The following is a 22,310-nucleotide window of genomic DNA, read 5'->3' as shown; positions in this document are numbered from 1 at the left end:
CTTCAACGGAACCGTGAAACGAGCGAAAACGTGGGAAACATTGCATTCGAAATGCTTGCGAATTTTCCAATTGCCCAGTGAGTGTCGACAAAATATGTAAATTCTCTGCTCCAACGTATGAGACGCAACGACTCCTGCAATTTGTTGTTGCATCGTGTGTCAGCAGTCTTCGATAGTGTGTTACGAGCTTAGTGCGATAAGTTTGCAGGCAGCATTTAGGCGACGTTTTATTAGTAACGGCCCCATGCAGCGATTGCACAACAGTAAAGGACATGAGTCAATGTATAGTTGTGCATCGTGAGAGGTATCACAGCGTCGTGTGAGCCCGGATAGCTCAGTCGGTAGAGCATTAGGCTTTTAACCTAAGGGTCCAGGGTTCAAGTCCCTGTCCGGGCGGAAATTTTAATACTTTGGTAGCGATTCGTCTGGTAGCGGTGGAAACGCTACGGAAAATAACGAAGCTACGCCGTTTTCTGACACCACAGTGCTTTAAACGGTAGCAGTTGCATGTGTCGGGACAACACCGCGCTACCGGCAGTCGTGGCCGAGTGGTTAAGGCGTCTGACTCGAAATCAGATTCCCTCTGGGAGCGTAGGTTCGAATCCTACCGGCTGCGTGCGATTTTGCGTAAAGAGGAGCAAAAATTTTCGCACACATGTGACATGCGTGGGCGAATGCGGGTGCAAACCAGTGACGCCATTCTCAACAAGACGAAAGTTTCCGTTTAAGAATACTGAGTTTCGCGACGACCGCTGCTTACTGTGGCCATCGGTTCACCTCGCACTGACGCTGGGACTGCAGAAAGCCGTCGCTGAGATCGTGAGTACACAGATGTGCTCGAAAGTGTAGGACAGAGCGAACATTCATTTCTTTTTAAGAATCGCAATTCAATCATTCGAGTGCGGCAAAGGCAGTGGTGCAGCGTTTCTTTTCTTAAGATCTCGCAGCTGCTTGGAGGTATGTCCATCGTTTTAAGACGACAGAAAACTAGCGTCAGCGGTGCGTCAGTGGGAAGTCGGTGAAGTCGCCATTGGAGCCATAAGCCAGTAATTACAACATGCGAATCACTCGCACACCATGTAGCATGCACCACAACGCTCGGCCGAGGGACCGGACAGCTCAGTCGGTAGAGCGCTAGACCCTCAACCAAAGGGTCCCGGGCTCAAACCCCCGCCAGGCGAAAATTAACACACTGTCGTAACGGCTAATGGAAACCCTACAGAAAAGAGTGACGCCACGCCGCTTTCTGCCATCAGATTGCTTCTAAAGACGGCGGTTCCACTTGTGCCACCGGCAGTCGTGGCCGAGTGGTTAAGGCGTCTGACTTGAAATCAGATTCCCTCTGGGAGCGTAGGTTCGAGTCCTGCCGACTGCGAAAATTTTCTCGCTCTCAAAAGATGGACGTTCAGCTGCATCCTAGCAGTTGCGTCACTACTAAACACGCGCGTCACCAGCAATGTGCAGTGTTATTTGATCGAGGGCGCAGCGTTACAGTCGCGCCCAGAAGCCGCAGCTCATCTCCTCGTCTCACAGCCGCCCACCGGGTGTTAGTACAAGTGTCGCCTCACTGGGCAGTGCAGATGTGTCCATTTTAGCTTGCAGACGATGACGTGTAGCAATTGATGAGCTAACGCAATTCGAATGTTTTACCGTGTGTATCTCCTAGATACTGCCTCTCATACGGTGGAGAGGCTCACTCCTTCTTGTGTCTCGTTCTCTGCACACGAGTTGCCCCTGGCATCGATATAGCACGGGTTTTCTAGCGTCAGCGCGGCGTCACGTGAAGTCAGCGAAGTGAATATTACACGAGTCGAGTCGACATGTTTGCTTGTTACGATGATGGAAGCAGAAGAAATGTGTGTGGGACTTCACTGCATCGGCTGCTCGCCTTTCAGCGTCCCTGTGTCTTATCAGACGAAGGTGACTGTGAAATTGGCAACGAGGCAGAGGTTAACAAACACATGCAAACAGGAACGTTCAACGTCAGCCGAAATAGCTCAGTTGGGGAGAGCGTTAGACTGAAGATCTAAAGGTCCCTGGTTCGATCCCGGGTTTCGGCAGGTATTCGTTTTGATGCGACGCCAATGGAATTGCTCTGCGTTGGTGATAATGCAACTACCGCTGACAACAAAAATGACTCTCTCCTGTAGCTGTTCTGGTTGTCTAGTGCATGCCATAAGAGAGACTCACTAGACAACTAACTCCCTTAGAAGCAAAAGAATCAAAAAAGTCCTACCGACTGCGTTCCTTTTTCTGTGTCAGGTGGTGAAGAACGTCTTCAACGGAACCGTGAAACGAGCGAAAACGTGGGAAACATTGCATTCGAAATGCTTGCGAATTTTCCAATTGCCCAGTGAGTGTCGACAAAATATGTAAATTCTCTGCTCCAACGTATGAGACGCAACGACTCCTGCAATTTGTTGTTGCATCGTGTGTCAGCAGTCTTCGATAGTGTGTTACGAGCTTAGTGCGATAAGTTTGCAGGCAGCATTTAGGCGACGTTTTATTAGTAACGGCCCCATGCAGCGATTGCACAACAGTAAAGGACATGAGTCAATGTATAGTTGTGCATCGTGAGAGGTATCACAGCGTCGTGTGAGCCCGGATAGCTCAGTCGGTAGAGCATTAGGCTTTTAACCTAAGGGTCCAGGGTTCAAGTCCCTGTCCGGGCGGAAATTTTAATACTTTGGTAGCGATTCGTCTGGTAGCGGTGGAAACGCTACGGAAAATAACGAAGCTACGCCGTTTTCTGACACCACAGTGCTTTTAAACGGTAGCAGTTGCATGTGTCGGGACAACACCGCGCTACCGGCAGTCGTGGCCGAGTGGTTAAGGCGTCTGACTCGAAATCAGATTCCCTCTGGGAGCGTAGGTTCGAATCCTACCGGCTGCGTGCGATTTTGCGTAAAGAGGAGCAAAAATTTTCGCACACATGTGACATGCGTGGGCGAATGCGGGTGCAAACCAGTGACGCCATTCTCAACAAGACGAAAGTTTCCGTTTAAGAATACTGAGTTTCGCGACGACCGCTGCTTACTGTGGCCATCGGTTCACCTCGCACTGACGCTGGGACTGCAGAAAGCCGTCGCTGAGATCGTGAGTACACAGATGTGCTCGAAAGTGTAGGACAGAGCGAACATTCATTTCTTTTTAAGAATCGCAATTCAATCATTCGAGTGCGGCAAAGGCAGTGGTGCAGCGTTTCTTTTCTTAAGATCTCGCAGCTGCTTGGAGGTATGTCCATCGTTTTAAGACGACAGAAAACTAGCGTCAGCGGTGCGTCAGTGGGAAGTCGGTGAAGTCGCCATTGGAGCCATAAGCCAGTAATTACAACATGCGAATCACTCGCACACCATGTAGCATGCACCACAACGCTCGGCCGAGGGACCGGACAGCTCAGTCGGTAGAGCGCTAGACCCTCAACCAAAGGGTCCCGGGCTCAAACCCCCGCCAGGCGAAAATTAACACACTGTCGTAACGGCTAATGGAAACCCTACAGAAAAGAGTGACGCCACGCCGCTTTCTGCCATCAGATTGCTTCTAAAGACGGCGGTTCCACTTGTGCCACCGGCAGTCGTGGCCGAGTGGTTAAGGCGTCTGACTTGAAATCAGATTCCCTCTGGGAGCGTAGGTTCGAGTCCTGCCGACTGCGAAAATTTTCTCGCTCTCAAAAGATGGACGTTCAGCTGCATCCTAGCAGTTGCGTCACTACTAAACACGCGCGTCACCAGCAATGTGCAGTGTTATTTGATCGAGGGCGCAGCGTTACAGTCGCGCCCAGAAGCCGCAGCTCATCTCCTCGTCTCACAGCCGCCCACCGGGTGTTAGTACAAGTGTCGCCTCACTGGGCAGTGCAGATGTGTCCATTTTAGCTTGCAGACGATGACGTGTAGCAATTGATGAGCTAACGCAATTCGAATGTTTTACCGTGTGTATCTCCTAGATACTGCCTCTCATACGGTGGAGAGGCTCACTCCTTCTTGTGTCTCGTTCTCTGCACACGAGTTGCCCCTGGCATCGATATAGCACGGGTTTTCTAGCGTCAGCGCGGCGTCACGTGAAGTCAGCGAAGTGAATATTACACGAGTCGAGTCGACATGTTTGCTTGTTACGATGATGGAAGCAGAAGAAATGTGTGTGGGACTTCACTGCATCGGCTGCTCGCCTTTCAGCGTCCCTGTGTCTTATCAGACGAAGGTGACTGTGAAATTGGCAACGAGGCAGAGGTTAACAAACACATGCAAACAGGAACGTTCAACGTCAGCCGAAATAGCTCAGTTGGGAGAGCGTTAGACTGAAGATCTAAAGGTCCCTGGTTCGATCCCGGGTTTCGGCAGGTATTCGTTTTGATGCGACGCCAATGGAATTGCTCTGCGTTGGTGATAATGCAACTACCGCTGACAACAAAAATGACTCTCTCCTGTAGCTGTTCTGGTTGTCTAGTGCATGCCATAAGAGAGACTCACTAGACAACTAACTCCCTTAGAAGCAAAAGAATCAAAAAAGTCCTACCGACTGCGTTCCTTTTTCTGTGTCAGGTGGTGAAGAACGTCTTCAACGGAACCGTGAAACGAGCGAAAACGTGGGAAACATTGCATTCGAAATGCTTGCGAATTTTCCAATTGCCCAGTGAGTGTCGACAAAATATGTAAATTCTCTGCTCCAACGTATGAGACGCAACGACTCCTGCAATTTGTTGTTGCATCGTGTGTCAGCAGTCTTCGATAGTGTGTTACGAGCTTAGTGCGATAAGTTTGCAGGCAGCATTTAGGCGACGTTTTATTAGTAACGGCCCCATGCAGCGATTGCACAACAGTAAAGGACATGAGTCAATGTATAGTTGTGCATCGTGAGAGGTATCACAGCGTCGTGTGAGCCCGGATAGCTCAGTCGGTAGAGCATTAGGCTTTTAACCTAAGGGTCCAGGGTTCAAGTCCCTGTCCGGGCGGAAATTTTAATACTTTGGTAGCGATTCGTCTGGTAGCGGTGGAAACGCTACGGAAAATAACGAAGCTACGCCGTTTTCTGACACCACAGTGCTTTAAACGGTAGCAGTTGCATGTGTCGGGACAACACCGCGCTACCGGCAGTCGTGGCCGAGTGGTTAAGGCGTCTGACTCGAAATCAGATTCCCTCTGGGAGCGTAGGTTCGAATCCTACCGGCTGCGTGCGATTTTGCGTAAAGAGGAGCAAAAATTTTCGCACACATGTGACATGCGTGGGCGAATGCGGGTGCAAACCAGTGACGCCATTCTCAACAAGACGAAAGTTTCCGTTTAAGAATACTGAGTTTCGCGACGACCGCTGCTTACTGTGGCCATCGGTTCACCTCGCACTGACGCTGGGACTGCAGAAAGCCGTCGCTGAGATCGTGAGTACACAGATGTGCTCGAAAGTGTAGGACAGAGCGAACATTCATTTCTTTTTAAGAATCGCAATTCAATCATTCGAGTGCGGCAAAGGCAGTGGTGCAGCGTTTCTTTTCTTAAGATCTCGCAGCTGCTTGGAGGTATGTCCATCGTTTTAAGACGACAGAAAACTAGCGTCAGCGGTGCGTCAGTGGGAAGTCGGTGAAGTCGCCATTGGAGCCATAAGCCAGTAATTACAACATGCGAATCACTCGCACACCATGTAGCATGCACCACAACGCTCGGCCGAGGGACCGGACAGCTCAGTCGGTAGAGCGCTAGACCCTCAACCAAAGGGTCCCGGGCTCAAACCCCCGCCAGGCGAAAATTAACACACTGTCGTAACGGCTAATGGAAACCCTACAGAAAAGAGTGACGCCACGCCGCTTTCTGCCATCAGATTGCTTCTAAAGACGGCGGTTCCACTTGTGCCACCGGCAGTCGTGGCCGAGTGGTTAAGGCGTCTGACTTGAAATCAGATTCCCTCTGGGAGCGTAGGTTCGAGTCCTGCCGACTGCGAAAATTTTCTCGCTCTCAAAAGATGGACGTTCAGCTGCATCCTAGCAGTTGCGTCACTACTAAACACGCGCGTCACCAGCAATGTGCAGTGTTATTTGATCGAGGGCGCAGCGTTACAGTCGCGCCCAGAAGCCGCAGCTCATCTCCTCGTCTCACAGCCGCCCACCGGTGTGTTAGTACAAGTGTCGCCTCACTGGGCAGTGCAGATGTGTCCATTTTAGCTTGCAGACGATGACGTGTAGCAATTGATGAGCTAACGCAATTCGAATGTTTTACCGTGTGTATCTCCTAGATACTGCCTCTCATACGGTGGAGAGGCTCACTCCTTCTTGTGTCTCGTTCTCTGCACACGAGTTGCCCCTGGCATCGATATAGCACGGGTTTTCTAGCGTCAGCGCGGCGTCACGTGAAGTCAGCGAAGTGAATATTACACGAGTCGAGTCGACATGTTTGCTTGTTACGATGATGGAAGCAGAAGAAATGTGTGTGGGACTTCACTGCATCGGCTGCTCGCCTTTCAGCGTCCCTGTGTCTTATCAGACGAAGGTGACTGTGAAATTGGCAACGAGGCAGAGGTTAACAAACACATGCAAACAGGAACGTTCAACGTCAGCCGAAATAGCTCAGTTGGGAGAGCGTTAGACTGAAGATCTAAAGGTCCCTGGTTCGATCCCGGGTTTCGGCAGGTATTCGTTTTGATGCGACGCCAATGGAATTGCTCTGCGTTGGTGATAATGCAACTACCGCTGACAACAAAAATGACTCTCTCCTGTAGCTGTTCTGGTTGTCTAGTGCATGCCATAAGAGAGACTCACTAGACAACTAACTCCCTTAGAAGCAAAAGAATCAAAAAAGTCCTACCGACTGCGTTCCTTTTTCTGTGTCAGGTGGTGAAGAACGTCTTCAACGGAACCGTGAAACGAGCGAAAACGTGGGAAACATTGCATTCGAAATGCTTGCGAATTTTCCAATTGCCCAGTGAGTGTCGACAAAATATGTAAATTCTCTGCTCCAACGTATGAGACGCAACGACTCCTGCAATTTGTTGTTGCATCGTGTGTCAGCAGTCTTCGATAGTGTGTTACGAGCTTAGTGCGATAAGTTTGCAGGCAGCATTTAGGCGACGTTTTATTAGTAACGGCCCCATGCAGCGATTGCACAACAGTAAAGGACATGAGTCAATGTATAGTTGTGCATCGTGAGAGGTATCACAGCGTCGTGTGAGCCCGGATAGCTCAGTCGGTAGAGCATTAGGCTTTTAACCTAAGGGTCCAGGGTTCAAGTCCCTGTCCGGGCGGAAATTTTAATACTTTGGTAGCGATTCGTCTGGTAGCGGTGGAAACGCTACGGAAAATAACGAAGCTACGCCGTTTTCTGACACCACAGTGCTTTAAACGGTAGCAGTTGCATGTGTCGGGACAACACCGCGCTACCGGCAGTCGTGGCCGAGTGGTTAAGGCGTCTGACTCGAAATCAGATTCCCTCTGGGAGCGTAGGTTCGAATCCTACCGGCTGCGTGCGATTTTGCGTAAAGAGGAGCAAAAATTTTCGCACACATGTGACATGCGTGGGCGAATGCGGGTGCAAACCAGTGACGCCATTCTCAACAAGACGAAAGTTTCCGTTTAAGAATACTGAGTTTCGCGACGACCGCTGCTTACTGTGGCCATCGGTTCACCTCGCACTGACGCTGGGACTGCAGAAAGCCGTCGCTGAGATCGTGAGTACACAGATGTGCTCGAAAGTGTAGGACAGAGCGAACATTCATTTCTTTTTAAGAATCGCAATTCAATCATTCGAGTGCGGCAAAGGCAGTGGTGCAGCGTTTCTTTTCTTAAGATCTCGCAGCTGCTTGGAGGTATGTCCATCGTTTTAAGACGACAGAAAACTAGCGTCAGCGGTGCGTCAGTGGGAAGTCGGTGAAGTCGCCATTGGAGCCATAAGCCAGTAATTACAACATGCGAATCACTCGCACACCATGTAGCATGCACCACAACGCTCGGCCGAGGGACCGGACAGCTCAGTCGGTAGAGCGCTAGACCCTCAACCAAAGGGTCCCGGGCTCAAACCCCCGCCAGGCGAAAATTAACACACTGTCGTAACGGCTAATGGAAACCCTACAGAAAAGAGTGACGCCACGCCGCTTTCTGCCATCAGATTGCTTCTAAAGACGGCGGTTCCACTTGTGCCACCGGCAGTCGTGGCCGAGTGGTTAAGGCGTCTGACTTGAAATCAGATTCCCTCTGGGAGCGTAGGTTCGAGTCCTGCCGACTGCGAAAATTTTCTCGCTCTCAAAAGATGGACGTTCAGCTGCATCCTAGCAGTTGCGTCACTACTAAACACGCGCGTCACCAGCAATGTGCAGTGTTATTTGATCGAGGGCGCAGCGTTACAGTCGCGCCCAGAAGCCGCAGCTCATCTCCTCGTCTCACAGCCGCCCACCGGGTGTTAGTACAAGTGTCGCCTCACTGGGCAGTGCAGATGTGTCCATTTTAGCTTGCAGACGATGACGTGTAGCAATTGATGAGCTAACGCAATTCGAATGTTTTACCGTGTGTATCTCCTAGATACTGCCTCTCATACGGTGGAGAGGCTCACTCCTTCTTGTGTCTCGTTCTCTGCACACGAGTTGCCCCTGGCATCGATATAGCACGGGTTTTCTAGCGTCAGCGCGGCGTCACGTGAAGTCAGCGAAGTGAATATTACACGAGTCGAGTCGACATGTTTGCTTGTTACGATGATGGAAGCAGAAGAAATGTGTGTGGGACTTCACTGCATCGGCTGCTCGCCTTTCAGCGTCCCTGTGTCTTATCAGACGAAGGTGACTGTGAAATTGGCAACGAGGCAGAGGTTAACAAACACATGCAAACAGGAACGTTCAACGTCAGCCGAAATAGCTCAGTTGGGAGAGCGTTAGACTGAAGATCTAAAGGTCCCTGGTTCGATCCCGGGTTTCGGCAGGTATTCGTTTTGATGCGACGCCAATGGAATTGCTCTGCGTTGGTGATAATGCAACTACCGCTGACAACAAAAATGACTCTCTCCTGTAGCTGTTCTGGTTGTCTAGTGCATGCCATAAGAGAGACTCACTAGACAACTAACTCCCTTAGAAGCAAAAGAATCAAAAAAGTCCTACCGACTGCGTTCCTTTTTCTGTGTCAGGTGGTGAAGAACGTCTTCAACGGAACCGTGAAACGAGCGAAAACGTGGGAAACATTGCATTCGAAATGCTTGCGAATTTTCCAATTGCCCAGTGAGTGTCGACAAAATATGTAAATTCTCTGCTCCAACGTATGAGACGCAACGACTCCTGCAATTTGTTGTTGCATCGTGTGTCAGCAGTCTTCGATAGTGTGTTACGAGCTTAGTGCGATAAGTTTGCAGGCAGCATTTAGGCGACGTTTTATTAGTAACGGCCCCATGCAGCGATTGCACAACAGTAAAGGACATGAGTCAATGTATAGTTGTGCATCGTGAGAGGTATCACAGCGTCGTGTGAGCCCGGATAGCTCAGTCGGTAGAGCATTAGGCTTTTAACCTAAGGGTCCAGGGTTCAAGTCCCTGTCCGGGCGGAAATTTTAATACTTTGGTAGCGATTCGTCTGGTAGCGGTGGAAACGCTACGGAAAATAACGAAGCTACGCCGTTTTCTGACACCACAGTGCTTTAAAACGGTAGCAGTTGCATGTGTCGGGACAACACCGCGCTACCGGCAGTCGTGGCCGAGTGGTTAAGGCGTCTGACTCGAAATCAGATTCCCTCTGGGAGCGTAGGTTCGAATCCTACCGGCTGCGTGCGATTTTGCGTAAAGAGGAGCAAAAATTTTCGCACACATGTGACATGCGTGGGCGAATGCGGGTGCAAACCAGTGACGCCATTCTCAACAAGACGAAAGTTTCCGTTTAAGAATACTGAGTTTCGCGACGACCGCTGCTTACTGTGGCCATCGGTTTCACCTCGCACTGACGCTGGGACTGCAGAAAGCCGTCGCTGAGATCGTGAGTACACAGATGTGCTCGAAAGTGTAGGACAGAGCGAACATTCATTTCTTTTTAAGAATCGCAATTCAATCATTCGAGTGCGGCAAAGGCAGTGGTGCAGCGTTTCTTTTCTTAAGATCTCGCAGCTGCTTGGAGGTATGTCCATCGTTTTAAGACGACAGAAAACTAGCGTCAGCGGTGCGTCAGTGGGAAGTCGGTGAAGTCGCCATTGGAGCCATAAGCCAGTAATTACAACATGCGAATCACTCGCACACCATGTAGCATGCACCACAACGCTCGGCCGAGGGACCGGACAGCTCAGTCGGTAGAGCGCTAGACCCTCAACCAAAGGGTCCCGGGCTCAAACCCCCGCCAGGCGAAAATTAACACACTGTCGTAACGGCTAATGGAAACCCTACAGAAAAGAGTGACGCCACGCCGCTTTCTGCCATCAGATTGCTTCTAAAGACGGCGGTTCCACTTGTGCCACCGGCAGTCGTGGCCGAGTGGTTAAGGCGTCTGACTTGAAATCAGATTCCCTCTGGGAGCGTAGGTTCGAGTCCTGCCGACTGCGAAAATTTTCTCGCTCTCAAAAGATGGACGTTCAGCTGCATCCTAGCAGTTGCGTCACTACTAAACACGCGCGTCACCAGCAATGTGCAGTGTTATTTGATCGAGGGCGCCAGCGTTACAGTCGCGCCCAGAAGCCGCAGCTCATCTCCTCGTCTCACAGCCGCCCACCGGGTGTTAGTACAAGTGTCGCCTCACTGGGCAGTGGCAGATGTGTCCATTTTAGCTTGCAGACGATGACGTGTAGCAATTGATGAGCTAACGCAATTCGAATGTTTTTACCGTGTGTATCTCCTAGATACTGCCTCTCATACGGTGGAGAGGCTCACTCCTTCTTGTGTCTCGTTCTCTGCACACGAGTTGCCCCTGGCATCGATATAGCACGGGTTTTCTAGCGTCAGCGCGGCGTCACGTGAGTCAGCGAAGTGAATATTACACGAGTCGAGTCGACATGTTTGCTTGTTACGATGATGGAAGCAGAAGAAATGTGTGTGGGGACTTCACTGCATCGGCTGCTCGCCTTTCAGCGTCCCTGTGTCTTATCAGACGAGGTGACTGAGAAATTGGCAACGAGGCAGAGGTTAACAAACACATGCAAACAGGAACGTTCAACGTCAGCCGAAATAGCTCAGTTGGGAGAGCGTTAGACTGAAGATCTAAAGGTCCCTGGTTCGATCCCGGGTTTCGGCAGGTATTCGTTTTGATGCGACGCCAATGGAATTGCTCTGCGTTGGTGATAATGCAACTACCGCTGACAACAAAAATGACTCTCTCCTGTAGCTGTTCTGGTTGTCCTAGTGCATGCCATAAGAGAGACTCACTAGACAACTAACTCCCTTAGAAGCAAAAGAATCAAAAAAGTCCTACCGACTGCGTTCCTTTTTCTGTGTCAGGTGGTGAAGAACGTCTTCAACGGAACCGTGAAACGAGCGAAAACGTGGGAAACATTGCATTCGAAATGCTTGCGAATTTTCCAATTGCCCAGTGAGTGTCGACAAAATATGTAAATTCTCTGCTCCAACGTATGAGACGCAACGACTCCTGCAATTTGTTGTTGCATCGTGTGTCAGCAGTCTTCGATAGTGTGTTACGAGCTTAGTGCGATAAGTTTGCAGGCAGCATTTAGGCGACGTTTTATTAGTAACGGCCCCATGCAGCGATTGCACAACAGTAAAGGACATGAGTCAATGTATAGTTGTGCATCGTGAGAGGTATCACAGCGTCCGTGTGAGCCCGGATAGCTCAGTCGGTAGAGCATTAGGCTTTTTAACCTAAGGGTCCAGGGTTCAAGTCCCTGTCCGGGCGGAAATTTTAATACTTTGGTAGCGATTCGTCTGGTAGCGGTGAAACGCTACGGAAAATAACGAAGCTACGCCGTTTTTCTGACACCACAGTGCTTTAAACGGTAGCAGTTGCATGGTGTCGGGACAACACCGCGCTACCGGCAGTCGTGGCCGAGTGGTTAAGGCGTCTGACTCGAAATCAGATTCCCTCTGGGAGCGTAGGTTCGAATCCCTACCGGCTGCGTGCGATTTTGCGTAAAGAGGAGCAAAATTTTCGCACACATGTGACATGCGTGGGCGAATGCGGGTGCAAACCAGTGACGCCATTCTCAACAAGACGAAAGTTTCCGTTTAAGAATACTGAGTTTCGCGACGACCGCTGCTTACTGTGGCCATCGGTTCACCTCGCACTGACGCTGGGACTGCAGAAAGCCGTCGCTGAGATCGTGAGTACACAGATGTGCTCGAAAGTGTAGGACAGAGCGAACATTCATTTCTTTTTAAGAATCGCAATTCAATCATTCGAGTGCGGCAAAGGCAGTGGGTGCAGCGTTTCTTTTCTTAAGGATCTCGCAGCTGCTTGGAGGTATGTCCATCGTTTTAAGGACGACAGAAAACTAGCGTCAGCGGTGCGTCAGTGGGGAGTCGGTGAAGTCGCCATTGGAGCCATAAGCCAGTAATTACAACATGCGAATCACTCGCACACCATGTAGCATGCACCACAACGCTCGGCCGAGGGACCGGACAGCTCAGTCGGTAGAGCGCTAGACCCTCAACCAAAGGGTCCCGGGCTCAAACCCCCGCCAGGCGAAAATTAACACACTGTCGTAACGGCTAATGGAAACCCTACAGAAAAGAGTGACGCCACGCCGCTTTCGCCATCAGATTGCTTCTAAAGACGGCGGTTCCACTTGTGCCACCGGCAGTCGTGGCCGAGTGGTTAAGGCGTCTGACTTGAAATCAGATTCCCTCTGGGAGCGTAGGTTCGAGTCCTGCCGACTGCGAAAATTTTCTCGCTCTCAAAGATGGACGTTCAGCTGCATCCTAGCAGTTGCGTCACTACTAAACACGCGCGTCACCAGCAATGTGCAGTGTTATTTGATCGAGGGCGCAGCGTTTACAGTCGCGCCCAGAAGCCGCAGCTCATCTCCTCGTCTCACAGCCGCCCACCGGGTGTTAGTACAAGTGTCGCCTCACTGGGCAGTGCAGATGTGTCCATTTTAGCTTGCAGACGATGACGTGTAGCAATTGATGAGCTAACGCAATTCGAATGTTTTACCGTGTGTATCTCCTAGATACTGCCTCTCATACGGTGGAGAGGCTCACTCCTTCTTGTGTCTCGTTCTCTGCACACGAGTTGCCCCTGGCATCGATATAGCACGGGGTTTTCTAGCGTCAGCGCGGCGTCACGTGAAGTCAGCGAAGTGAATATTACACGAGTCGAGTCGACATGTTTGCTTGTTACGATGATGGAAGCAGAAGAAATGTGTGTGGGGACTTCACTGCATCGGCTGCTCGCCTTTCAGCGTCCCTGTGTCTTATCAGACGAAGGTGACTGTGAAATTGGCAACGAGGCAGAGGTTAACAAACACATGCAAACAGGAACGTTCAACGTCAGCCGAAATAGCTCAGTTGGGAGAGCGTTAGACTGAAGATCTAAAGGTCCCTGGTTCGATCCCGGGTTTCGGCAGGTATTCGTTTTGATGCGACGCCAATGGAATTGCTCTGCGTTGGTGATAAGCAACTACCGCTGACAACAAAAATGACTCTCTCCTGTAGCTGTTCTGGTTGTCTAGTGCATGCCATAAGAGAGACTCACTAGACAACTAACTCCCTTAGAAGCAAAAGAATCAAAAAAGTCCTACCGACTGGCGTTCCTTTTTCTGTGTCAGGTGGTGAAGAACGTCTTCAACGGAACCGTGAAACGAGCGAAAACGTGGGAAACATTGCATTCGAAATGCTTGCGAATTTTCCAATTGCCCAGTGAGTGTCGACAAAATATGTAAATTCTCTGCTCCAACGTATGAGACGCAACGACTCCTGCAATTTGTTGTTGCATCGTGTGTCAGCAGTCTTCGATAGTGTGTTACGAGCTTAGTGCGATAAGTTTGCAGGCAGCATTTAGGCGACGTTTTATTAGTAACGGCCCCATGCAGCGATTGGCACAACAGTAAAGGACATGAGTCAATGTATAGTTGTGCATCGTGAGAGGTATCACAGCGTCGTGTGAGCCCGGATAGCTCAGTCGGTAGAGCATTAGGCTTTTAACCTAAGGGTCCAGGGTTCAAGTCCCTGTCCGGGCGGAAATTTTAATACTTTGGTAGCGATTCGTCTTGGTAGCGGTGGAACGCTACGGAAAATAACGAAGCTACGCCGTTTTCTGACACCACAGTGCTTTAAACGGTAGCAGTTGCATGTGTCGGGACAACACCGCGCTACCGGCAGTCGTGGCCGAGTGGTTAAGGCGTCTGACTCGAAATCAGATTCCCTCTGGGAGCGTAGGTTCGAATCCTACCGGCTGCGTGCGATTTTGCGTAAAGAGGAGCAAAAATTTTCGCACACATGTGACATTGCGTGGGCGAATGCGGGGTGCAAACCAGTGACGCCATTCTCAACAAGACGAAAGTTTCCGTTTAAGAATACTGAGTTTCGCGACGACCGCTGCTTACTGTGGCCATCGGTTCACCTCGCACTGACGCTGGGACTGCAGAAAGCCGTCGCTGAGATCGTGGAGTACACAGATGTGCTCGAAAGTGTAGGACAGAGCGAACATTCATTTCTTTTTAAGAATCGCAATTCAATCATTCGAGTGCGGCAAAGGCAGTGGTGCAGCGTTTCTTTTCTTAAGATCTCGCAGCTGCTTGGAGGTATGTCCATCGTTTTAAGACGACAGAAAACTAGCGTCAGCGGTGCGTCAGTGGGAAGTCGGTGAAGTCGCCATTGGAGCCATAAGCCAGTAATTACAACATGCGAATCACTCGCACACCATGTAGCATGCACCACAACGCTCGGCCGAGGGACCGGGACAGCTCAGTCGGTAGAGCGCTAGACCCTCAACCAAAGGGTCCCGGGCTCAACCCCCGCCAGGCGAAAATTAACACACTGTCGTAACGGCTAATGGAAACCCTACAGAAAAGAGTGACGCCACGCCGCTTTCTGCCATCAGATTGCTTCTAAGACGGCGGTTCCACTTGTGCCACCGGCAGTCGTGGCCGAGTGGTTAAGGCGTCTGACTTGAAATCAGATTCCCTCTGGGAGCGTAGGTTCGAGTCCTGCCGACTGCGAAAATTTCTCGCTCTCAAAAGATGGACGTTCAGTTGCGTCACTACTAAACACGCGCGTCACCAGCAATGTGCAGTGTTATTTGATCGAGGGCGCAGCGTTACAGTCGCGCCCAGAAGCCGCAGCTCATCTCCTCGTCTCACAGCCGCCCACCGGGTGTTAGTACAAGTGTCGCCTCACTGGGCAGTGCAGATGTGTCCATTTTAGCTTGCAGACGATGACGTGTAGCAATTGATGAGCTAACGCAATTCGAATGTTTTACCGTGTGTATCTCCTAGATACTGCCTCTCATACGGTGGAGAGGCTCACTCCTTCTTGTGTCTCGTTCTCTGCACACGAGTTGCCCCTGGCATCGATATAGCACGGGTTTTCTAGCGTCAGCGCGGCGTCACGTGAAGTCAGCGAAGTGAATATTACACGAGTCGAGTCGACATGTTTGCTTGTTACGATGATGGAAGCAGAAGAAATGTGTGTGGGACTTCACTGCATCGGCTGCTCGCCTTTCAGCGTCCCTGTGTCTTATCAGACGAAGGTGACTGTGAAATTGGCAACGAGGCAGAGGTTAACAAACACATGCAAACAGGAACGTTCAACGTCAGCCGAAATAGCTCAGTTGGGAGAGCGTTAGACTGAAGATCTAAAGGTCCCTGGTTCGATCCCGGGTTTCGGCAGGTATTCGTTTTGATGCGACGCCAATGGAATTGCTCTGCGTTGGTGATAATGCAACTACCGCTGACAACAAAAATGACTCTCTCCTGTAGCTGTTCTGGTTGTCTAGTGCATGCCATAAGAGAGACTCACTAGACAACTAACTCCCTTAGAAGCAAAAGAATCAAAAAAGTCCTACCGACTGCGTTCCTTTTTCTGTGTCAGGTGGTGAAGAACGTCTTCAACGGAACCGTGAAACGAGCGAAAACGTGGGAAACATTGCATTCGAAATGCTTGCGAATTTTCCAATTGCCCAGTGAGTGTCGACAAAATATGTAAATTCTCTGCTCCAACGTATGAGACGCAACGACTCCTGCAATTTGTTGTTGCATCGTGTGTCAGCAGTCTTCGATAGTGTGTTACGAGCTTAGTGCGATAAGTTTGCAGGCAGCATTTAGGCGACGTTTTATTAGTAACGGCCCCATGCAGCGATTGCACAACAGTAAAGGACATGAGTCAATGTATAGTTGTGCATCGTGAGAGGTATCACAGCGTCGTGTGAGCCCGGATAGCTCAGTCGGTAGAGCATTAGGCTTTTAACCTAAGGGTCCAGGGTTCAAGTCCCTGTCCGGGCGGAAATTTTAATACTTTGGTAGCGATTCGTCTGGTAGCGGTGGAAACGCTACGGAAAATAACGAAGCTACGCCGTTTTCTGACACCACAGTGCTTTAAACGGTAGCAGTTGCATGTGTCGGGACAACACCGCGCTACCGGCAGTCGTGGCCGAGTGGTTAAGGCGTCTGACTCGAAATCAGATTCCCTCTGGGAGCGTAGGTTCGAATCCTACCGGCTGCGTGCGATTTTGCGTAAAGAGGAGCAAAAATTTTCGCACACATGTGACATGCGTGGGCGAATGCGGGTGCAAACCAGTGACGCCATTCTCAACAAGACGAAAGTTTCCGTTTAAGAATACTGAGTTTCGCGACGACCGCTGCTTACTGTGGCCATCGGTTCACCTCGCACTGACGCTGGGACTGCAGAAAGCCGTCGCTGAGATCGTGAGTACACAGATGTGCTCGAAAGTGTAGGACAGAGCGAACATTCATTTCTTTTTAAGAATCGCAATTCAATCATTCGAGTGCGGCAAAGGCAGTGGTGCAGCGTTTCTTTTCTTAAGATCTCGCAGCTGCTTGGAGGTATGTCCATCGTTTTAAGACGACAGAAAACTAGCGTCAGCGGTGCGTCAGTGGGAAGTCGGTGAAGTCGCCATTGGAGCCATAAGCCAGTAATTACAACATGCGAATCACTCGCACACCATGTAGCATGCACCACAACGCTCGGCCGAGGGACCGGACAGCTCAGTCGGTAGAGCGCTAGACCCTCAACCAAAGGGTCCCGGGCTCAAACCCCCGCCAGGCGAAAATTAACACACTGTCGTAACGGCTAATGGAAACCCTACAGAAAAGAGTGACGCCACGCCGCTTTCTGCCATCAGATTGCTTCTAAAGACGGCGGTTCCACTTGTGCCACCGGCAGTCGTGGCCGAGTGGTTAAGGCGTCTGACTTGAAATCAGATTCCCTCTGGGAGCGTAGGTTCGAGTCCTGCCGACTGCGAAAATTTTCTCGCTCTCAAAAGATGGACGTTCAGCTGCATCCTAGCAGTTGCGTCACTACTAAACACGCGCGTCACCAGCAATGTGCAGTGTTATTTGATCGAGGGCGCAGCGTTACAGTCGCGCCCAGAAGCCGCAGCTCATCTCCTCGTCTCACAGCCGCCCACCGGGTGTTAGTACAAGTGTCGCCTCACTGGGCAGTGCAGATGTGTCCATTTTAGCTTGCAGACGATGACGTGTAGCAATTGATGAGCTAACGCAATTCGAATGTTTTACCGTGTGTATCTCCTAGATACTGCCTCTCATACGGTGGAGAGGCTCACTCCTTCTTGTGTCTCGTTCTCTGCACACGAGTTGCCCCTGGCATCGATATAGCACGGGTTTTCTAGCGTCAGCGCGGCGTCACGTGAAGTCAGCGAAGTGAATATTACACGAGTCGAGTCGACATGTTTGCTTGTTACGATGATGGAAGCAGAAGAAATGTGTGTGGGACTTCACTGCATCGGCTGCTCGCCTTTCAGCGTCCCTGTGTCTTATCAGACGAAGGTGACTGTGAAATTGGCAACGAGGCAGAGGTTAACAAACACATGCAAACAGGAACGTTCAACGTCAGCCGAAATAGCTCAGTTGGGAGAGCGTTAGACTGAAGATCTAAAGGTCCCTGGTTCGATCCCGGGTTTCGGCAGGTATTCGTTTTGATGCGACGCCAATGGAATTGCTCTGCGTTGGTGATAATGCAACTACCGCTGACAACAAAAATGACTCTCTCCTGTAGCTGTTCTGGTTGTCTAGTGCATGCCATAAGAGAGACTCACTAGACAACTAACTCCCTTAGAAGCAAAAGAATCAAAAAAGTCCTACCGACTGCGTTCCTTTTTCTGTGTCAGGTGGTGAAGAACGTCTTCAACGGAACCGTGAAACGAGCGAAAACGTGGGAAACATTGCATTCGAAATGCTTGCGAATTTTCCAATTGCCCAGTGAGTGTCGACAAAATATGTAAATTCTCTGCTCCAACGTATGAGACGCAACGACTCCTGCAATTTGTTGTTGCATCGTGTGTCAGCAGTCTTCGATAGTGTGTTACGAGCTTAGTGCGATAAGTTTGCAGGCAGCATTTAGGCGACGTTTTATTAGTAACGGCCCCATGCAGCGATTGCACAACAGTAAAGGACATGAGTCAATGTATAGTTGTGCATCGTGAGAGGTATCACAGCGTCGTGTGAGCCCGGATAGCTCAGTCGGTAGAGCATTAGGCTTTTAACCTAAGGGTCCAGGGTTCAAGTCCCTGTCCGGGCGGAAATTTTAATACTTTGGTAGCGATTCGTCTGGTAGCGGTGGAAACGCTACGGAAAATAACGAAGCTACGCCGTTTTCTGACACCACAGTGCTTTAAACGGTAGCAGTTGCATGTGTCGGGACAACACCGCGCTACCGGCAGTCGTGGCCGAGTGGTTGCGGCGAGCGGACGTGCCCGTCGCGAGCTCCGCTAGCAGCTGTGTTTACATCGTTGGCCGTCGTGGTTTGCAGCGGCCTGGTGTCTATACTCAGCGTGTTTCTTCTCTTTTTGTAAGTTTTTCAAGGATTTATTGTGGAAAATGGTGTCGTACAACCGGTCTAATACTATTCAGTTGTTGTTTGATCGCGAATTTCCGCGTCCCACGGCTTTTGAAATACATCATTGGATCCGATCGGAATTGCAAATAGACCCAGCTTTGCTTGACGGTGTTCATTTAGATTTTATTGTTAATTCCGTGTTCTTGAAACTCCTTGATAGTGAACTATGTGAGCGTTTGGTGGCCGTCAATGGCGGGGTTCGGAAGTTTAAACATGCTGATGGGACTATTAGTGACGTGCAGGTTCTACATGCCGGTTATGGTGTACGAAATGTGAAGGTTTTCCATCTGCCTTTTGAAGTGCCCTTGGATGAAATTCGCCGTGCATTAAGTTTATATGGGACTATCTTTGCTGTCACTAAAGATTATTGGTCGTCCGCGTATGTTTATCAATGTGATAACGGCGTCCGTACTGTGCGGATGGACTTAAAGAAACACATTCCGTCCTTCGTTATCATAGGCGGCCATAGGGCTTTCATCTCCTACACCGGCCAACCTCCAACGTGTTCTCTCTGTCATTCTACTGAACATATGCGGAATTCTTGTCCCCGTCGGCGCCCTGTGCAGTTGCCCCTAGAAAACTCAGGTAGTTACGCAGGTGCCCTTCTTAGAGGTTCTCCGCCACCGGCTGACTCGTTAGTTCGTGAACCTGTTGTAGCGGGTGTGTCTATTCCTCCTAGTGTACCTGTTGTTCCACATACGCCTGTTGTTGACAATGTCCCTGACGTTAGCACTGAATGTCGTCCGACCAACCGTTCTGCTCCGTTGCAGGGGACGACTTCCGTAACTTCACTTGATAATGAACGTGTTCAGAGCATTCCGGAATCAGGTGCTATTACTGTCGCCGTTTGCGACACCGCGCCTGCCTCACCGGTTCTACAGTGTCCAACGTCCTCCCCACGTGATGTTGCTACTTCAGTGCCTGTTGTGTCGGACATCCCTGCTGGGGATTGTGCACTTCCTGCCACTCCTGACAAGGTCGCGGACTCCAACCCATCCCCCAGTAACATTACTGCTCCAGCGAATACCTTGCACCTTTCTCCGCCTCACGCGGAGAACTTGGTTATGGATGTAGAACAGCACTCTGTTGCCTCCGTACGGAACGTAAAGACCACGTTGCAGGATACTGACTTTGCCACGCAACGAGAAAAACGTGTGCGAGAACAAAGTCGGAAACTTAAGGGTATGTTAGGAAAGGGTACCGGCGGCCGGGAAATTTCGCCCCCTTCGAAAAAGATTAGTCCTGACACGGAATCTCGTAAACAGCGCAATTCGCAGACTCGCGCGTCCAGGAAAACCGCGTCGGGTGACCCTACTGGCGGCAGTCTGTCGGACGGAGACACGACCAATCCTACGCCGCTCTCCTGGGCGGACGATGAAGACATGTAACTGCCACGGTACCCTGCTTTCCGTCTCCGGTGCGCCTGCAACTTGCCGGTGACTCCCTTTCAAAAAATTTATCTGTGTGCCCTACACCCATGCGTCCTGTAGCCACATGGTTCAAATAGCCACGTTAAATATCAACTGTATTGCGGCTCCTCAGAAATTGCAAGTCTTGGCAACTTTTATCCAACATTGTCGGTTTGATTTTATTTTTCTACAGGAAGTGAGCGTTGTGTGCCTTGTTGTTTTAACGGGGTATTCCGCCATTTATAATGTCGACCCGGAAGCTCGGTGTGGTACCGCTATTTTATATAAGTCTGCAGAAGAGCCCACGCGCGTCCAACGACTACCGACCGGCAGGGGGATCTCGTGCGTTATCGGAGGCCTGCAACTGGTTAACATTTACGCTCCGTCTGGCACTAGTTTCAAGAGGGCGAGAGCGAGATTTTTCATTGAAGATGTACCCACCTTGATTGGTAGCCCGACGCTGCCTGTCGTGTTGGGGGGCGATTTTAATTGCGTGGTCGCGGACAGTGATCAGTTTCCTACGGCTCATAAGTGCGTTGACCTAGATCGTCTGATTGCAAGCTTCCAGTTAGCGGATGTGTGGCGTGTTCTCTATCCTCAACAGCAAGTTTTTACGTATTTCTATCGAAATGGGGCTAGTAGACTTGATAGGTTCTATGTGTCGACCTGCATAGCAGATCACCTAATCAGTGCTGACGTTGCCCCTGTCTGTTTTTCCGATCATTGCGCCTTCTTCTGTGACCTTCGCGCGCCGCAACTCCACCAGTTACGTCGATCTCGGGTGTGGAAGTTTAACGTGACCCATGTCCGCGCCCCCTCGTTGCGTCGGCAGATTCACGACACGCTCTCTTCCTGCGGCGAAAAGCTCGCTAACTATGCCTCGGTTGTCAATTGGTGGGTTCACCTGGCCAAACCGTCCATCCGTGCTGTTTTAAAGTGTTTTAGCGCCGAAGCTGCGCTGTGGAAACATAGAACCACTGAATTTTATTATCAGATTTTAAAAGATGCCGTCTCTCTACCAGATATTGTTGATGAGCAATTTATGCTTCAGTTAAAGGCTGTGAAAGCTCAAATTTTTAAATTGCAAGCCCAAGATTTTCAGGGCTCCTTACTTAGAAGCCGCTGTGTAGGGCCGTTTGATGAGTCACCGACTATTCACCATATCGAAAGAGAGCGGAGACGGGGTGCTACTAAATTTATTCGGTGTCTTAGACTGGAGACTGGGGAGCGACTCACCACTGAGAGGGACATTCGTGCGCACATTTTTGCCCATTTTAGTGCCGCGTTCCAGCGTCGCGACCACGATAGGGCGGCCGCACATGTCCTCATGGGTGAAATGCGGAACCTGCTTACACGTGAGGACAATGACACCCTCCTTTCCGCCATCACGACGGAGGACATGAGCGATGCACTCAGTTCGTCTGCTCGAAACAAGTCCCCAGGCCCTGACGGAATTCCTTTAGAATTCTACCTCGAATTCTGGGATCTCTTAGAACCTATCCTCACAAAGGTCGCAAATGAATTGTTGAGTGGCCTTCCGTGTCCGGCAGAGTTCCTAGAGGGTATAGTCATTCTTCTCCCTAAGACCGCTGGGGCTGACAAAGTTGAAAACTTCCGCCCTATCACGCTGTTGAACAGTGACTACAAGCTTTTCAGCAAATGCGTCGCAACCAGGCTGCACACTGTGATGCGAAAAATCATTAGCCCTTTCCAGATGTGCGCTGTGACAGGGAGGGGTATCCTTGCCGCCGTGAGCACGTATAGGGACGTCGTGGCTCACACTGCTGCCACACGGACTCCAGGGGCGATTCTCTCGATTGACTTTAGGAACGCTTTTGATAGGATTAACCACGATTACCTCTTTGCCTTGTTAGGTCACATCGGCTTTCAAATGAATTTTGTCTCCGCTCTTGATAATGTCCTAACGAGAGCGTCTTCTCGCATTCTGATAAATGGCACCCTTTCGGCTCCCTTTCGGATTGCA

General features: G+C 50.4%; 32 non-coding genes across 32 annotated transcripts; all 32 read left to right on the top strand.

Annotated features, from left to right (window-relative positions):
- The first annotated feature begins 323 nt into the window (after positions 1-323).
- On the top strand, positions 324-396 carry Trnak-uuu. The gene has a single exon. It is a non-coding gene; the product is annotated as a tRNA-Lys (tRNA).
- Positions 397-534: 138 nt separating this feature from the next.
- Positions 535-616, top strand: Trnas-cga. Its single transcript has one exon. It is a non-coding gene; the product is annotated as a tRNA-Ser (tRNA).
- A 677-nt stretch (positions 617-1,293) lies between these two features.
- On the top strand, positions 1,294-1,375 carry Trnas-uga. The gene has a single exon. It is a non-coding gene; the product is annotated as a tRNA-Ser (tRNA).
- Positions 1,376-1,986: 611 nt separating this feature from the next.
- On the top strand, positions 1,987-2,060 carry Trnaf-gaa. The gene has a single exon. It is a non-coding gene; the product is annotated as a tRNA-Phe (tRNA).
- Positions 2,061-2,599: 539 nt separating this feature from the next.
- Positions 2,600-2,672, top strand: Trnak-uuu. The gene has a single exon. It is a non-coding gene; the product is annotated as a tRNA-Lys (tRNA).
- A 139-nt stretch (positions 2,673-2,811) lies between these two features.
- Positions 2,812-2,893, top strand: Trnas-cga. The gene has a single exon. It is a non-coding gene; the product is annotated as a tRNA-Ser (tRNA).
- Positions 2,894-3,570: 677 nt separating this feature from the next.
- Trnas-uga lies at positions 3,571-3,652 on the top strand. Its single transcript has one exon. It is a non-coding gene; the product is annotated as a tRNA-Ser (tRNA).
- Positions 3,653-4,263: 611 nt separating this feature from the next.
- On the top strand, positions 4,264-4,336 carry Trnaf-gaa. The gene has a single exon. It is a non-coding gene; the product is annotated as a tRNA-Phe (tRNA).
- A 539-nt stretch (positions 4,337-4,875) lies between these two features.
- On the top strand, positions 4,876-4,948 carry Trnak-uuu. The gene has a single exon. It is a non-coding gene; the product is annotated as a tRNA-Lys (tRNA).
- A 138-nt stretch (positions 4,949-5,086) lies between these two features.
- Positions 5,087-5,168, top strand: Trnas-cga. The gene has a single exon. It is a non-coding gene; the product is annotated as a tRNA-Ser (tRNA).
- A 677-nt stretch (positions 5,169-5,845) lies between these two features.
- Positions 5,846-5,927, top strand: Trnas-uga. Its single transcript has one exon. It is a non-coding gene; the product is annotated as a tRNA-Ser (tRNA).
- A 612-nt stretch (positions 5,928-6,539) lies between these two features.
- Trnaf-gaa lies at positions 6,540-6,612 on the top strand. The gene has a single exon. It is a non-coding gene; the product is annotated as a tRNA-Phe (tRNA).
- A 539-nt stretch (positions 6,613-7,151) lies between these two features.
- Trnak-uuu lies at positions 7,152-7,224 on the top strand. The gene has a single exon. It is a non-coding gene; the product is annotated as a tRNA-Lys (tRNA).
- Positions 7,225-7,362: 138 nt separating this feature from the next.
- On the top strand, positions 7,363-7,444 carry Trnas-cga. Its single transcript has one exon. It is a non-coding gene; the product is annotated as a tRNA-Ser (tRNA).
- Positions 7,445-8,121: 677 nt separating this feature from the next.
- Positions 8,122-8,203, top strand: Trnas-uga. Its single transcript has one exon. It is a non-coding gene; the product is annotated as a tRNA-Ser (tRNA).
- A 611-nt stretch (positions 8,204-8,814) lies between these two features.
- On the top strand, positions 8,815-8,887 carry Trnaf-gaa. Its single transcript has one exon. It is a non-coding gene; the product is annotated as a tRNA-Phe (tRNA).
- A 539-nt stretch (positions 8,888-9,426) lies between these two features.
- Trnak-uuu lies at positions 9,427-9,499 on the top strand. The gene has a single exon. It is a non-coding gene; the product is annotated as a tRNA-Lys (tRNA).
- Positions 9,500-9,638: 139 nt separating this feature from the next.
- Positions 9,639-9,720, top strand: Trnas-cga. The gene has a single exon. It is a non-coding gene; the product is annotated as a tRNA-Ser (tRNA).
- Positions 9,721-10,398: 678 nt separating this feature from the next.
- On the top strand, positions 10,399-10,480 carry Trnas-uga. The gene has a single exon. It is a non-coding gene; the product is annotated as a tRNA-Ser (tRNA).
- A 613-nt stretch (positions 10,481-11,093) lies between these two features.
- Trnaf-gaa lies at positions 11,094-11,166 on the top strand. Its single transcript has one exon. It is a non-coding gene; the product is annotated as a tRNA-Phe (tRNA).
- Positions 11,167-11,920: 754 nt separating this feature from the next.
- On the top strand, positions 11,921-12,003 carry Trnas-cga. The gene has a single exon. It is a non-coding gene; the product is annotated as a tRNA-Ser (tRNA).
- A 678-nt stretch (positions 12,004-12,681) lies between these two features.
- On the top strand, positions 12,682-12,763 carry Trnas-uga. Its single transcript has one exon. It is a non-coding gene; the product is annotated as a tRNA-Ser (tRNA).
- Positions 12,764-13,376: 613 nt separating this feature from the next.
- Positions 13,377-13,449, top strand: Trnaf-gaa. The gene has a single exon. It is a non-coding gene; the product is annotated as a tRNA-Phe (tRNA).
- Positions 13,450-13,989: 540 nt separating this feature from the next.
- Trnak-uuu lies at positions 13,990-14,062 on the top strand. The gene has a single exon. It is a non-coding gene; the product is annotated as a tRNA-Lys (tRNA).
- A 138-nt stretch (positions 14,063-14,200) lies between these two features.
- Trnas-cga lies at positions 14,201-14,282 on the top strand. Its single transcript has one exon. It is a non-coding gene; the product is annotated as a tRNA-Ser (tRNA).
- Positions 14,283-14,961: 679 nt separating this feature from the next.
- Positions 14,962-15,043, top strand: Trnas-uga. The gene has a single exon. It is a non-coding gene; the product is annotated as a tRNA-Ser (tRNA).
- Positions 15,044-15,639: 596 nt separating this feature from the next.
- Positions 15,640-15,712, top strand: Trnaf-gaa. Its single transcript has one exon. It is a non-coding gene; the product is annotated as a tRNA-Phe (tRNA).
- A 539-nt stretch (positions 15,713-16,251) lies between these two features.
- Trnak-uuu lies at positions 16,252-16,324 on the top strand. The gene has a single exon. It is a non-coding gene; the product is annotated as a tRNA-Lys (tRNA).
- A 138-nt stretch (positions 16,325-16,462) lies between these two features.
- Trnas-cga lies at positions 16,463-16,544 on the top strand. Its single transcript has one exon. It is a non-coding gene; the product is annotated as a tRNA-Ser (tRNA).
- Positions 16,545-17,221: 677 nt separating this feature from the next.
- Trnas-uga lies at positions 17,222-17,303 on the top strand. Its single transcript has one exon. It is a non-coding gene; the product is annotated as a tRNA-Ser (tRNA).
- A 611-nt stretch (positions 17,304-17,914) lies between these two features.
- On the top strand, positions 17,915-17,987 carry Trnaf-gaa. Its single transcript has one exon. It is a non-coding gene; the product is annotated as a tRNA-Phe (tRNA).
- A 539-nt stretch (positions 17,988-18,526) lies between these two features.
- Trnak-uuu lies at positions 18,527-18,599 on the top strand. The gene has a single exon. It is a non-coding gene; the product is annotated as a tRNA-Lys (tRNA).
- Positions 18,600-22,310: the final 3,711 nt, after the last annotated feature.

Source organism: Schistocerca americana, chromosome 3 (genome assembly GCF_021461395.2).
Source record: "Schistocerca americana isolate TAMUIC-IGC-003095 chromosome 3, iqSchAmer2.1, whole genome shotgun sequence".
In the NCBI taxonomy this organism is placed as follows: Eukaryota; Metazoa; Arthropoda; class Insecta; order Orthoptera; family Acrididae; genus Schistocerca; species Schistocerca americana.
Note: the sequence above shows the minus strand (reverse complement) of the source record. Positions and strands in the feature narration are given on the sequence as shown.